This window comes from Trachurus trachurus, assembly GCF_905171665.1.
Source record: "Trachurus trachurus genome assembly, chromosome: 10".
Taxonomy (NCBI): Eukaryota; Metazoa; Chordata; class Actinopteri; order Carangiformes; family Carangidae; genus Trachurus; species Trachurus trachurus.
Window position 1 is genome coordinate 6215925 of NC_139894.1, and position 13302 is coordinate 6229226.

At 39.5% G+C, this 13302-nt stretch overlaps 1 protein-coding gene across 5 annotated transcripts in view; it reads right to left on the reverse strand.

Moving 5' to 3' along the window:
* fam13b (family with sequence similarity 13 member B) overlaps window positions 1-13302 on the reverse strand; it is an 88431-nt gene that overhangs the window by 73546 nt on the left and 1583 nt on the right. Inside the window, exon 1 of one of the 5 annotated variants that reach the window (XM_083980673.1) lies at window positions 5653-5741. The exons of the other annotated variants lie outside the window; for them this stretch is intronic. The gene's annotated coding sequence lies outside the window, so the exon portion shown is untranslated. Of the gene's footprint in view, window positions 1-5652; window positions 5742-13302 lie in introns of those variants that run through there. 5 annotated transcript variants of the gene reach the window in all.

Consider the following 13302-nt stretch of genomic DNA (forward strand, 5'->3'; position numbering starts at 1 on the left):
TGAAATATTCACAACGTGTCATAAATAAATCAGAAAATTTCCTCAAACTTGCATCATGTTATGAAAGGCCAAAAATAAATGAGATCAAAGCTGTTAAACTTGCATAGTCTGTCATCACTGGCCACAGAGCCAGGGTCAGAGAGAGGGAGAGAGAGGGAGAGAGAGGGAGAGAGGTCGGACAGCAGGAATCCTCTTCAGAAGGTAAAACTGATCAGATTCTTGCGTCAAAGCCGACGAACCCGTGGGGAGTGAAAATAAAAGAGCTTAACAGAATGAATCCTGTCTGATTATATTCACTGCACAAGTTAAAACCTAAAAAGAGAAGAGAAAATATTCTTTGGTCATAAAAGACACCCTGATCTGCGGGCGAGTGAGTCTGTTTGCTTAAAATCTTAGAAGGTAAAACAAGCAGAAAAATACCTCTGAGCAATAGAGGAACCCAGTGAACTCTGCCTTCTGCCCTAAATGTCCACAAAACCATCAGAGAGAAAGTGAACGCCTGCTGCCTCGCCGTGCATTGCACTCTACAGTCGACTTATCCGGTCAATTCCTCACCTGTGGATCTTGACAACGAAACGCACAACTTCTTTATACTCAGCAGTATGGGCACAACCTGTCCCATTCAAATATGCGCACACGCCCACAAAAACAACACAAACACACAGGGACAAACAAAGTGGTATGCAGATATGTTCAAGTGTGGCGTGTGTTCACATGAGCACAGAAACAAACTGATACAAATCTCGTCCATCAATCACTGGACATGTGACTTGCGGCTGTTTTTTTTTTGTCACAGATTAGAAAGAAAAATGACATGTCACATGTTTAAGTCAGATAATAACAATTCATGACCTGACTTGGCTCCCACATGCAGATAAAATCCCACCAACAGAAACAAAGACCTGATTAGGACTGAAACTACTGATTGTTTTCATTGGTGATTAATTGTTTGGTCCATAAAGCAAAAGAAGACGAAAGTTAACAAGTCGGCGATATCTTCAGTTAGCTTGTTTTGCCAAACAACAGCCTAAATCCTTGAGATATCCAATTCATACTTATAAATCACTGATTATATAATCAGAGGTGATTAAACAGTGATTCAAAAAGCTGAAGACTGAACAGGTAATTATATTTGAAAAGGGCGGGTGATATAATATTTGAGGGCTAGACAATAACATATTCGGTGTTGGGTAATGGCTTTGTCTTTGAATGGAGACAGGTGTAACGCCTCTTTTAAAGTTAATCATCCGTCAACATGTTTTGTTGGCCGAGCTGAACCTGCTGCGTCTTACTGCCACTGAGGAATGACAAGTGAAAATATGTTCAGAGCCACGCCCGTAGTTTTATTAGGGAAGGTTTACAACTGTCACAGAGGATGAAAAACCTAAAAGACAAAGAAATGCGGACTAAAAGGGATAGTTCACCCAAAATTCAAATGTCACTCATTATCTACTCACCCTCATGTCGACTAAGGGTTGGGAGAAGTTTCAGAGCCATCCGTGCCTTCTTGGAGTTACAGGGGGGGTCCGCGCAGCACTGCATGTCCATATGGCGGTTTTTTGTGTGTCTTTTTGGACGGCGAAAAGTGAGCCCCGTTCGCAACCGTCATATGGACATGCACTGCTGCGCGGAGCCCCGCTGTAACTCCAAGAAGGCACGGATGGCGCTGAAACTTCTTCCAACCCTTAGTCGACATGAGGATGAGTATACAATAATGAGTGAAATTTGAATGTTGGATGAACTATCCCTTTAAAAATGTAAATTACTGAAGGAAATATTAAATACTTCCACGAAAGTGACAGAGGACCTGAGTGTATAAGTGATACACAAGCTGAAGTGTGTTGTATTGTTCAAAAAAGTATCTTCCTACACACTGGAATATGTTGAAATATGTTGCTGCTCTACAATGCATTCTTCTGATAATGTGTCACCGTGTGGAAATTGTGTTAATTTTCTACCAGCGTTTGGCCTCTCTTTGCCATCTGTGACGTTTAGCCATTTTGCAAGAACCTGTACAACAGGAAATCTAAGAATAAGCCGGCGTTTCATGTTGATCCGAGTGGCTTGAGTGCTCATGGCTGTGCATCAACCCTCCACACAGCTGTATCAGTCTGTTGTATACAAAACACTGGTTGATGATGGGGGATGGGGACTCGAGGCACAAACTGTTCGCAAATGAAAACCTGTGGTCTACAGTCTTCCTTTATGCACATCCTGTTGAAACCCACAAACACACACACACACACACACACACACACACACATTCACCTACCAAACCCTGAGGTAAGGCATATAAGTTGACCTGAAACCTGCCTGTGCACATTTTAAACCGTCTGCTATAATGATTAGACCTGTTGTCAGACAGTCCTCACCCCCGGCTGAAGGACAGAGGTGAGGACTGAGGTGAGCAATGCTGATGCTAAGGTCAACAGTAAGTGTAGCCAACAGGCGTAGTAGCATCAAGAGAGTTACAAGTTAGACCAGTGTTTTTCAACCTTGGGGTCGCCTGGAATGTCTAATAATTGATAAAAGAAATTACTAATAAAAATATTATTTAACGAATTATTATTATTTTTAAATGTATGATTAAAAATGCCACATACAATTTTAAACAACTGTATTCTATACTTTCACTTGAATAAAAATCAAGTCCAAATAAAATGCACTGCAGCATATAAAAATATGCGAGCTGGCGCATCTTGATTGACAGACGTGATCATTTGAAATTTGTGATGTCAAAATGGGGTCATGAGCCAAAAAAGGTTGGGAACCACTGAGTTAGACTGAAGAAAATGTAAACTTTGTAGTTTCCTACTACTAACCAAAACAACCAGTGAGATTTCATAAGTGCTGTTTAAATGGATCCAATAAATCTGATGAGGCCTATGTATTTCAATTATGGCTGCAACTAATCATCATTTTCATGGTTGAATAATGTGCCAATAACCTTTTCTATTAATCAATTAATCACTTCATCTCTAAGGTACTAGATAATATTTGTAAAACTCCTCTTTCTAATGCACCATTAGTATTATCAGAACACATTTTCCTGCTATCACAGAGGATGAAAACAAGCAGCAAATTCTCATATGAAAGGAGAACTCTGCAAGTCTGGTCACTTTCTCACTGTTTTGGTGGCTCTTTTTCTCCACAGAGCTCCCCCTACAGATTCAGAGTGTATATTTTCACTGCCGTCAAAACGGACCACTAACCCTCCGAAGCTGTATAAGGTGTGAATCTTGCATAGTTCCTCTTTAATGAATATGGAAACTAGAACGAGCAGGAGGTGCAAACCAGGATTGACTTGAATATCTTGAACTCTGCTAACCTAACAACTGTATGAGACGAGTCAGAATTCAAGAACGTAGACGCATAACATGAGCGTCCTCCGAATCTGGGTCAATCTATCACAGTCTGTCTGTCTGTCTGCCAGCCAAACAGTTCTTACCTCGCTTGTCTACCTAATTATCTATGTATCTGTCAGTTTACTTAGAGGAGCTGAGTTTCCAAATGTGTTTGGTGATGCAACAGTTCAACCCACATGGCCCCGGCACAACAAACCAAACCAACCATACAAAATGCCACCCAACACCAAAGACCATATATGGAGAAACCGTAACGTCCTGACGAACAGACAGTAGCAGGCGTATTTAAAACATGTACAACCTTTCTCCTGCACCAGTGCACAACTGGGTTGGATGTGCACGATATTATATCTGCTTTTTTGTGTTTACTTAGCTCAACAGTCTCTACTTTCCTTGTAATCTGTCCATTTGCATGTCTATCTGTACCGTTTCCAAAATCCTCTCAGATACATGTAATCTCATCAGTGCTGTCTTATTTGCTTTTAGTCGGTTGCCTGGAACAAACTCACATGTGATAGGCAGTAAGCAGATAGAAAGAGATATTATTGAGCTGCAGAGGATCAGGGCTACAAAATATAATAATTTGTATGCCAAAAACTATGCTTTCTCATCATGAATTAATCATCTGATACACCGATAAATCAATTTGTAATGTTAAATCTTTTTTTTTTAATGTAAATACATAATTCAAGGTAGGATTATGAGAACAAATCAATGGTAGCAATAACACATGGCACCTAATGCAGCATCAACTGCATGAGAAGGAGCCTGTGGCAATAACACAACACAGTCAATAAATACAGTGACTCGATAGTAATACAGTCGAAAACAGTCGCTGTGCTTCCATAACTCTCATTTACTAAAATTACCTCTAATTGAGACATTTAGGCATGAGCAGAATTCATTCTGTCATTTAGTAATAGAAAACAAGGTAATTTCAGATGCAGAGATAGAATGAGGAAACAAATTATGAATTATTATAAATTTTAGCACACAAATTGTCTTTGATACCTTCCTTGATACAGCTCTGAGGGTGAGTGTTTGTTGGTAATAATGGTTGTGTTTTGTGCAGGCAGACTTCAGCAGGTTCGGTCAGGCTGGAAGGCAAGGATGCAGATGGATGGAGGAATAAAGGAGGAGAGGCAACGTAACGGAGGAGAGAATAGCAGAGGAAGATTAAAGCAAAAGCAGCAGGGAGAAAAGAAAGTGAAAGAGAGAGCAAGTCAGGTAAGGAGAGACAGAGCCTGGGAGAAAGAGCAGAAGCTGTGAAGCTGGTGTTTGCCCTTGAATCAGTGACAGCAGTTCAGTGTCCTAGCCTAGTTTAGCTGCTCCTCCCAGCCTTGCCCTGTCGGAGATAAATTAATAAGCACATGTCTTCAGGGGACGTGGGCTTTTTCAGGCCTTGTTATCTCTTACCCTGGCAAAAACTAGCTGAATTTTCCTCTTATTTATTTGGATGGTGCAGGGAGCGGAGCATACAACAAAATGAATGATTTTTTTCACATCACAAGGTGGAAGTTGAAAAGGAACAAAAGGGAAAAGGGGGGCTTGTCAAACCACTGGGTCATCCTTTCAACAGGATTATTCTATGAAACTCAGACTGGAGCTGAAAAACAATTAATTAGCCGATCAGCAGAAAATGAAATTGCAATTATTTTAATAATTAAGTAATAGTTTGCATTTTTAATGAAAACTGTCAAACATTAATCCTAGATTCTTGGCGGATGAGATTTCCTTCCTTTAGTTGTATTTTTTAAATTGAATCGAGTTGAGTCTGAGGTTTGGCTCTGTTGGCTGGACAGAAAATGCAACATGACTAAAATAAATTAAATTAAAAAAACACACTCACAGTGAAGATCTCCACAAAAGCAAATGTCAGACAACACGCACCAGACTTCAGAGGTAAAAAAAGAAAAAAAAGAAATTCAAATTCATAGATGCTGAGCTGGATGTGCCCTAAAGCTGAATGCCTTCCTTCCTGGCTCTTGCCCCATCCATCAACTAATGCTCATGCAAATCAGTTCAGTTCTTTTTGCATAATCCTCATCATAACAAATAAACAAAGTAACCAACAAACAAACATGGTTTACTGGTGATTGATCACAAAAAAAGTTAGCAATAAAAAAATCTGTTGTTATAGTCTCTCTTTTAAAAAAACAAAACAAAACCCTGAAGTGTATTCAGCTAAAGCGAAATACTGTATGTCATGCGACCTACACTCTACCCAGTAACACACACCGTTTCAGCCTGGTACAACCACAGCTAATGGTTAACTGCTACTACGCACCTCCACCGCCTCGGTTAAGTGCCCTCCTGAATAGCATCTGCTGAAGGAGGAGGAGGGAGTTTCCCTGAACTGGTGATCTTCCAGTCTTAACCCTGCTTCACTATACTCTCCAGGTTATCATAGTCTGCTCAAACCTTTTCATGTCACTCTCCACAACATTCAATACTAGGGGCTTACATGACATCCAAGTGCTGTTAAGGGAGCCAGCAGCACAATAAGATCCATTCTCTGCCAGCCTGAGGGGCTGTGACACTGCAAAAAGCTTCAACGCCTACAGTGGAAACACAAGTGCAGCTCTGTGCTGGCAAACTGTGGGAGTGGAGGCAAAGCAGCATTTTGTCTGAGGCATTTGCATAAAGTTTGCTCGGTTTCCATCTGGGTGAGCAGTCCTATATGTGTTCTACTTTCTACAAAGTTTTTTATCCGCTTACGACTCAAACAATGAAACTGAGACTGTCCCGAATACCAAAGAATAGACAGTTTTGATCACAACAGCTCCTCATATGAAACCCCTTATGAAAATTCTGGTTAATACACTTTATTTGCATGTGGACCTCACAATTGACCAAACAGCCTTTTTTAGACAGCATTTGACCTTTAAATAAAGTCCTTATCCTCGTGTAAATATCACTCCATTAGCAATGTTGAAGTTCAACGCAGTGAAACATCTAAGACAAAGTAGATTGTATAACACACGCTCTGTTATCTTGAGTGTCCTTCTCTAATCTTTTTGACATTTAAATGTTTTTTGTTGACAGGACTTACCCTGTAATTGACTCCATATAACTGTTTTTATGTTCAATGACGAATATGTGGCCCTTGTCTTCATTTTTAACCTTCACACTGTTATTGTGTTGAATAGATTTAATCGAATCGTCACAGCTTTGAGATTCATTGTGAAAAGTTTCTGTGATTTTGAAAATGCCAGAAATGAATTAAAAAAAAGTCTATAGATGGAAGAATCACATGAAGATCCAATAATACTACATACAGTAACAGTTTCATCTCACTGATTTGCAGAACTGCCCCCAGCAAACACCTTGAGATGTTAAAAGGAAGAACAACCACAGTATAAGTGCCGTGACAAACTTATCATCATCGTATCGTCCAACTCTCTCATCTATTTGTTATTATTAGTGATAGACTCTGCTGTTGAACTACTGTTTTTTTTATAGGTTGTCTTGGTCAAAGAAAAAAAGTCTGCCTGTGTGTGATGCTAATGTTACTGTAACATAAGATATTTAACCTCAGTAACGGCCTTGCTGCTCGGCTTGGAAAGCAGTGACAGTCATGCATAGAGTGTTTAAGAAATGACATTCTTCAAATGCCATCACTGCTTGTTGTAGGTTTCGGTTAAAATAAAATGCTGGCAACAACAACAACGATATTGATAAACTCAGATGCAGAGGATTTCAATGATGTGTATCATTTAGAATGAAATTCCTAGTTCCCATCCCTCACTGTGACTGTAAATCTCTGTAGTCCTCCTTAGGCCTAAAATGTGCAAAAGGGGGTTTTCACTGCCTCACAGTGATACACAACAAGGAGCTCAAATTCACAGCAGCATCAGTGCATCGTGGATTAACTGGGATCCCAACCTCAGCAAGGCAACGACATTGAGCTTTATTGATTTAGTATTGATCTGTTACCACCTCACCCTCTCGCTGCGTCTCCTACTGATGGAAATTTCCAGACCACAGCGCGTTGCCATACCAGCCAGAACACTTCTGCCTTTTTTTTTGTATTCACAGATGATCTGCCATCTTCACACTCGGCACAGTAGACGCCCGACAGCTCTATGAAAGCAGCGATGCAGCAATGAGGAAGTGAGACGACAATGAATCAATGAGGAAATCCCAAGCATGCAACAATTATATAAACAGTCTTTGCTCTATAAAAAGACTAAGAGTTAATTAACATAGAACAAATAGCTTTCATGGGATAGTACGAGTCCTGCCGATTCCATCTGTGTGTGTGTGCCGTTGTGTAAACAATACATCAAAACACCAGCTGTGAGAGTCCACTGACAAATGAGCTACAGAAGAGCACACAAACAGTGACCAAGCTAACTGACGGTGCAGTGGGAAAGACTGCCTCACCGAATATACAGGAGGTGACCGGTTATCAAAGCTTTATGTTGCCATCCTTTACTTTCACAAGTATTTCCAAATGTATGCCTATTAACAAATGGTAGAAGGTCAGAGATGTGTGTTTGAGGCCTATAGGTCCAGGGCAGGCAGTAAAACAATCACTCAAGAGTTGAAGCAGACAAATGACTGAGATCACTGAGGATTTGCTGCTCAATTTCTCTGTGGCCAAGAGTCAAATGCCTCTTACCACATGCACCTTAAACTGTAAAAAGCTCTGGAAAATGTCAGAGTCAGCGTCATGTGAGGAACACGCAGCAGATTTTCTGTTTCAGATACCCCTGTTAAGAGTTCCTCCTTCTTTTATTAAACCGCCACTCCACTGGGGACGAAAGCAGCTGAATATGCCGGTAAAGTCCGTGTTTACAGCAGCCACCAAACTGAAACCATTTCTTAGATTTAACTCTGAGAACCAACACAAAGTGACATCACCTGATACACAACAATATTGTTGCAGGTTTTAGGTCTAACACTAACTGAAGACTTGGGTGGGCATCAATCTGATGTTATCGTTTGTGAATTTTGACAGGAATTATATTGTGATAAAACCAAAGATTATTAATATTCAGTTCACTCCAATGTATAACAAAGTCCTAACAGAGGCTGAGATCAGAGCATGTTTGTATTTTTGTTTGAAATAGCTGCATTAATCTAGCATATTTCCATAAACTAATTAAGTAATCAACTAATTGTTCCGGCCACAAAAGCCACAAAGCCCATTATGTAGGTTCCTAATTTCCATGATTAAAAAAAACACCCATAATTTGAGATGAAAGATGAACCTTGCTGCAGATAAAACTAATTTAATTAAACCTCTGTGACCTGTAACATGTACTCAACAACGTTTGTCCCAAATGTGTCAATATGAAAATAAATTAAAATGCCCTTGTATTCTATTACGATTTGGTTCTACACAGAAGTCAGAGATGACCTATTGAGCGTAGCTCCGCAAAAGCACTACTTTATTGTAATTCATCTAAGTGAGCAATGACTCGCTGTCTAACGTGACCTAAATGGCTCCAGAGCAGCATTGGCTGGTTTTGATCACTGGGTCTGCTGCCAGAAAACAGACTTTATTACTTCACTGTCCAATCCAAGCCGAGCTCTGCCAAGCTCCAGCCAGCAAAGCTCAACGCAGAGGTCAAGGTCAAATTAATCTATTAGCCGATGTATCTGCAAATCACTGGTCTACCTGACAACAGGCGAGCAGGAATCGGTGCGATCTGAGGTGGTGATGATTGCCTGACTGACTGACTGATCTCAGTTTGACTTCTAGAAAATAGAATTCAACCCAGGCTGAATCCAATAAGATATATATTTTTTGGGGGGGGATTTTCCACCCAGCTTTCTGCTCACACCTTCACCATCATCAAACAGATATTGACAGATTTCATGTGATACTAAGTGAGGAAATGGTGTCTGAGGTTATCGATAGAGGCCACGGCAGGTTGTCATCCTGTATTTACAGTCATGGGACTTTCATCACTGTGCAATCGGTGTTGTGGCTCGACACTTTGAGCAGATGCTGTACACTTAGAGCTCTGGCTTTAAACCTACTGAGAGACATGTTGTCACCTCCCGATTACTTCATCCCAAACCAGCTGCTCAGCATAGGATTTCTCCATCTGCTTCTTCAGCCTATGTTAAACTATACAGCAACATGAGAGCATGTTTAACGAAACACCTGATCAATAACCAGTAGTGACAAGTATCATTATGTCAACAACTGTGCCTAGAGTCTTGTTCATCTAACTAAAAAGTCTGGTTTTGGGTTAATACAGTGGATTACATACCTGAAAATCAAAGCATCTCTGTAAAGTGATGCCAAATCCTTAAATCCAATATCGCTTAAATGCACTCTTTCCAACTGATTTGCTCTGCACCATCATCTGAAATGACCTAAGACAACCTGAGATTAAAAGCAAACAAACAAACCCAGAGCTTTCTTGGCAGAAAAGGGGATAGTAACATTTTTAATGGATGACAAATCTCCAAACCCCTCCCCCCAAGTGCATATCCTCATATTGCCGTACACTAATATGGATTAACCACCAGAATATTAGTCCACTAAGCAAAATGTCTGCAGAGCTCCTCTCACGAGCTGCTGAATAGACAGAAATATGCAAATACATTTTTAGTGCTCAGTGAGCACTAAAAATGTACATTATACTGTAAATACAGTAGTATCGAAATTAAGAGAAAATTTCCTTTTCAACTCTGTGAGTTTTGGTTTTTAAATAAAGGGTCACTCCCTTTTATGAAAATATATTTCACAGAGCTGAAACGACTGGTTGTTTTCCCCTTCTGACAAATATATAAATTATTTTTCATTATAAATTAATAGTTAAAGTCACTTTTTTACACTAAAACAATGTTTTTGTTCCAACTTAAAAATTTTGAGAATGCGTTGCAATAACAAACATCTGTGGAGTATTATTGTAACATGGTTTATCTATCAGTGTTCAAACTCATCTTCAACTTCAAACACCAGAATAAGAAGGGAAATACCCGTGTTCTTTTCTCAGATATTCTTGCGGGGGAAAAACGCATAAAAACACATGAATAACAAGATGATTATTTTCTGTAGAAGTCTTTGTTATTTCAGCCTCCTAATGGATCATCTCCAATTACACAGTCTTTGGACCAGGTCAGAGGCGGTCTGTGCAAAACCGCCTTCAGCCTTTTTGGTTTAATGTACAGCAGGAGACGATGCTCAGGGTTCCCACAAGCTCCTCGCTGATACCGAGTTATCTATTCCACTGCTTTGATTCCTCCTGAACATCACTGCAGTTTCTAAATGCCATCTCTGGATTCCTGTGACTCACAAAATACACAATACTTAACCGAGTAAAAAAGCTATTTTAAATAATAAAGGAGGCGGTTTCAGAACAACGTTTCTCATACAGGTGTGAAGATAAGCAGACTGGGATTAGTCGCATTAAATCTGGTAAATTTCTGGCAGAGTGAGTCCAGCTTTAGAGAGATTTGGACCGCATTTGGTTTAACTTGGCCCCCATCCACAGAGTCTAAAACAACCACTCACTGACCTGGCTACAACAATCCCACACTGCAGGCAGCTGTGTGGTTATGACACTGCTGTGTGCTTGCGTATTTTCCTTCCATATAAAAACTATGGGTCGTCTTACGTACACACTCTTATCTCACACTCCGGGAGCATGGAGATTTGACACTGTCGGTATGTGCATACGTGAGGTCCTTCACATAAATGGTTGTAGGTTCAGCTGAGGTGGACTTAATGAAAATGAACTCTACACATGTCACTACTTAGCTATATCTGTGAGTATCAATACTGACCTAGAGTAACTTCAGCACTCAAAAATCTTTCTGCTGAATGACCTGAACAAGGCAGCTAATCTTTCATATGTGAAGATTTGCTGCTAAATTTATCAGTAAATTGAGTTCCTTTGGTTGTCTGTGTGTTTGTCAGCGTAAACTTGCAAATTCACTTGAAAAAACAAATTAATCAACACATCACAAATTATTGCAATCTAATGTCAAAGCTCTGCAATTATTCCTACTGCATGTTCCGCTTTGGTTGAAATTAGGGCTGCACAATATTGGAAAAAAAATGACATTGCGATATTTTCATTTTCTGCTATACATAATGCGATATTAAAAAATAAGGACTGACATTTAGTCTTAGGTGCTCCTGTATTGATATCAAACTTCTTAAGCGCCCGTGCTCTGTGACTGACAGGCAGATATTTGCAAACGTGCAGTGCGCAACACGTTACGTTTCACTTTCATGACACGGTCTACAGGCTCCGTTCAGCTGGATGCACCCCACAGCACCTCACACAGGGTGAGAAACAACCACAGACGTGCGAAAAAGTCAGTTTACATTTATGCTGCTTTCGCTCGGTCTGTGCATGGGGAGGAGGGGCGACGCCACTGCCTGCTCAGTCAAGTGAGGGAGAGAGGGAGAGAGCGGCGCAAGGAGCTGGTTCAGAGTTTTTCAGAAGCGAAACCAAAGTTGAAATGTTAAAATAGAGAGAGAAAACATTGCACATCCTGCGATGTGGTTATCGCACATGCACACATTGCGATGTGCGATGTAAAACGATATATCGCGCAGTTGAAATTGTTTCAAAAAGAGGCATTGACTTCAACTTTCTAGTAATTTTTGGAAGTTGCCATGATATGGTCGCATTTTCTACCTCTTACATATCAATGAGCTTCAGTAAAAAAAACGAATGGAAATATCAGCTAGCAGTATGTCACCCAGTTTGACACCGCCACAATCTGCAGCCTCCAGAATGACCATGAAGTTTAATCAACGCACCACTAAAAGGGTTTCAACAAAAAACTGAACCGTATGACCTCCATCAGGTTTTTCTCAGGGCTGTTTTATAAGATTGAATTTATTCTAGCAATGTGCAACAATATTGGAAACTAAGAGCAAAGTTGACAGTGTCAATCCAAAGTGTATTACAGCAGCTGACTCAACAACCATCCTAGTAACATTTCTCCAACATCAGTACCACTCCACACAGTTGACCTTTAATCCAGACTGTTTACAGATATACCTGCTGCGTTTTACACAATAACCACGCTGTTTTGCTAAGAGGTTAAACTTCACTGAAATATAGGACTTCATTTGCACAAGGCCTTCAGATAACACCATATATCATGTATCTACATCTCACTTGTTTGTGTTGTTATAGTTGCCAGAAACCTAAAAACACATTTCCACAGACTGTGACAGCTTAACATTTCTTTAGCTTATTTACCAGAGTTTTGAGAATTTTCCTGTCAGTATTTACAGTGCGTTAGTGTATTGTTATATTTAGCAAGCTCAAAACCACACACACTAGTCAGCATGAGCAAGTAACAAGGAGAACTTCATTTACATACTTTAAATAAATAACTTCCTCTACTTTTATGTCAGGCTTGAAGCTGCTTATCTTTGCACTGACAGCAAGCTTGGAAACATAATACTCTTTCAAATCCCTTTAAAAAAAAAAAAAAACATCTGCATAGCTACTAACAATATTGTTGGTATGCTGGACTGTAGAACAGATTCAATTACGGCTGCCACTCATGAAACACCCATCACATCTTACCAGAGCCGAACAAAAACATAATTTTAATAATAATAAAAAATATAAAGACAAGCAGCAATTATTCATATTTTAAAAAAAGACTGCCTATATTTGGCATGTTTCCAATAATGTGTAAAAAAAAAAAAAGAAAGAAAAAAAAAAGGCATTTATTATCATTTAGCCATGAATTTACTAACTCTAGATTTCAAATTGAATTAGGCTATGCTTTATGCTTGTTTTATATGAGTAACAGTACACATTTTAGAGATTAGCTGATGAAAAGAATATGTATAACTATTTTTAGAATATGTTAATAATAGTAGCTTTTCATGATTTCCTTGACATGCGTATTCATTAAATTTGCAATACATACATATGTGAGTGTGTATGATATGTCATTGATATGATATTGTTAAGTGATAAACTTTCCCATCATAAAT